The sequence below is a fragment of the Rhinoderma darwinii genome, chromosome 1 (genome assembly GCF_050947455.1).
Source record: "Rhinoderma darwinii isolate aRhiDar2 chromosome 1, aRhiDar2.hap1, whole genome shotgun sequence".
NCBI lineage: Eukaryota > Metazoa > Chordata > Amphibia > Anura > Rhinodermatidae > Rhinoderma > Rhinoderma darwinii.
The window spans coordinates 180,255,163-180,258,202 of NC_134687.1; the positions used below are offsets into that span (position 1 = coordinate 180,255,163).

Consider the following 3,040-nt stretch of genomic DNA (forward strand, 5'->3'; position numbering starts at 1 on the left):
AAGTGAGTGCTCTTTGCAAAATACTGCCATGCGCTCCATCAATGAATCTATTGTCGACTCCTCTTCCTTTTTGTATTGCGTAGATTCCGCAACCATGTTAGAACAGAATAAATTCATCGTTTTTGAAAATTGCCTAGATGTCCTAATCCGGAAAGTGAAGTGCCAAGAAAAAGATGGATGCCCTTTCACTGTAACCACAATTGTCAAAGAAAGAAAAGGAAGCGCCTTCATCATTCGTGGAAGATGCAAACAAGGACATAATTCCCTGCTTTGGAATACTCAACCCAAAACCGGCAGATTCTACAGTGGAAATATTTTGTTGGCCTCTTCCATTTTGTGCAGTGGGCTCAATTTCCACAAATTTGCAGAGCTTTCTAAGATTTTACGGCTTGCAATTTTTTCTGAGAAGACCTTCTACAGGTACCAGTCCTCATTTATTTTTCCTGCTATTCAAATTGCTTGGCTTGAAGAACAGAATAAACTTAAAAATCAACTATCAACTATTCCAATATGTTTGGCTGGAGACGGCCAGTGTGACAGTCCTGGACACTCAGCAAAATACTGTACATATACAGTAATGGATTTGTTCACCGAAAAAATAATGGATTTTGAAGTTGTACAGAGGAGCCAGTGTACTTCTTCCGTTGCAATGGAGAAATTTGTTTTTTCTATAGTTATGGATCGTATTTTGACACAAGGATTTGATGTTTGCATTTTTGCGTCAGACCGTCATGTCAGCATCCAAAAATTGCTTTGTGAGGTCTACCCTGACATAGACCATCAATATGACATCTGGCATTATGCGAAGACACTTCGAAAGAAATTGCTGAAGGTAAGTAGTGGAATCCCCGGCAGACCCATCATACCATGGATTGACAAAATTGTCAACCATTTCTGGTGGAGTGTAAAAACATGCGACCACAATGAGGAGTTTTTCAAGGAACGTTGGAAGTCTGTCCTGAAGCACATCATTGACTGTCACCAATGGGAAGATGGCGTTCACTTCAAAAAATGTACTCATCAAGAATTGTCCACCTCACAACAAACTTCAGTGCTATGGCTTACCCTTGGGAGCATTGCTTATCAAAGAGTGGAAGAAGTTGTCTGCAATCCACAGCTCTTGAAGGATATACCATACCTCATCAGAAATTGCCACACTGGACCGTTGGAGGCCTTCCACAGTTTAGTCTTGAAATATCGATCAAAACGCATTCACTTTGGCATTGATGGAATGGAGGCTCGGACAAAACTTGCTATCCTGGCACATAATAACAATGTAGGTCGGAAAAAAGCTGTTGTTCATGTGCAAAAGCCACATTGTGACTCTATTGGTACTGAAAGAACAAAGTTAATCCTACCAAAAGGGAAGAAGAAGTGGGTGATCAAAAATGTGTTTGAACCCATGAGCAATGAACACACAGATAAAATACTGGATGATTCTATAAAAATTGCACTGGGTGAGGTAAGTCATACTTGGCAAAGCAGAGCTCCAACGCTTCCACCCAACATTGCAAATGTTGAAAGGCCAAGCAAACAAGATGTTTTGGAGGAGCACTGGACTAGGTTTGGAAAGTGATCTGATTAATGGTTTTCTTATGTAAATTTTTCAAAAATGGTTTATCTTGCTATAGAGCTGTAAGTGGTTTGTTAGTTTGGCAGTTTGTTTTTGTCAAAAATGTTTTCGCTTGCTATAGAGCTGTAAGTGTTTCGTTACTTTGGCAGTTTTGAGTTTGTTTTCACAAGATCTTACAGGACACTTTGAAGAAAAAGTCGCTACGTGTGTCTACTATGATGTTCCTCGATTACAGTTGTGTAAGTCTTCGTGGGTAAGACAAAATGGCAAGCACAGTGTAGATCCAACCTCCTATGTAGATTCTCATACAATACTCACCTTTTCTCAACAGGCTCACTTGTCCCTGTTAGACGGTTGATGCTTCCGGCTTGATAAGGAGGATTGCTTCTTTGCAGGATAAGGAGGATTGCTTCTTTGCAGGGTAAGTGCTGACCATGTCAATGTAATGAGTCTTGTACTGTGATGTGTGCTCATGGTACACAGGATTTGCAGTCTGCTCCAAATTACCGACATTTCCTACTTTTTCCACAGACACCCTATTCCCCACGTTAGACGGTTGATGCTTCCGGCTGGATAAGGAGGATTGCTTCTTTGCAGGGTAAGTGCTGACCATGTCAATGTAATGAGTCTTGTACTGTGATGTGTGCTCATGGTACACAGGATTTGCAGTCTGCTCCAAATTACCGACATTTCCTACTTTTTCCACAGACACCCTATTCCCCACGTTAGACGCTTGATGCTTCCGGCTGGATAAGGAGGATTGCTTCTTTGCAGGGTAAGTGCTGACCATGTCAATGTAATGAGTTTTCTATTATGTGTGCTTGCTGAATGTTATTTCTTTTTTTCTTCACAGGAGTCCTTGGTTCTCTGCATGTTGGACTGTTTTTTATGTTTCCCTAATTCAATGAGTTTTATACCAACTGTATATATGTAAGAGTTTATATACTAAAGTAGATTGAAATGTATACAATTTTAATTTGTCTCACCATAATCAATTAAAAACGTAGTTTTATATATTTACAAAATCTAATGTATCTTTCAGACTATACAACTTTGGTATGATTTATAAATACATATAGTAGGTGAAGAGGTCAGGTTCACTAAGGGCCTGTGCACTATAGAGTTTTGTCAGCGCTGAAATATATAACTGAATATAGCTATTTACTGGCATGCATTGAAGCTGAATTGTAACCAAATAGCGTTTACCTGAATAGTACACTGCGAACGCTTTTTCCATAAAGGAAACGGAAGTTATCTAATTCTATAGCTTTGCAAAAATCAAAACCCTCCATCAAAAACCTATATTATTGTACATACATTTCTTTGTACTATACTTTCACATGTTACTGCGACCCAAAAATATAAGCATTTAATAAATTAGTGGTACATTACATGTAGTTGCTATCATAACTAAACACTTGTATAGTCTGAAAAATATGTTACCTATGAAGTGCGAGGACTGGAAAA

General features: G+C 38.9%; 1 long non-coding RNA gene across 1 annotated transcript; it reads left to right on the plus strand.

The window, feature by feature from the left end:
• Window positions 1-482: 482 nt before the first annotated feature.
• LOC142738529 (uncharacterized) lies at window positions 483-2,510 on the plus strand. Its single transcript, XR_012880596.1, has 4 exons — window positions 483-1,994; window positions 2,105-2,171; window positions 2,282-2,348; window positions 2,427-2,510. It is a non-coding gene; the product is annotated as an uncharacterized LOC142738529 (long non-coding RNA).
• The last annotated feature ends 530 nt before the right edge of the window (window positions 2,511-3,040 follow it).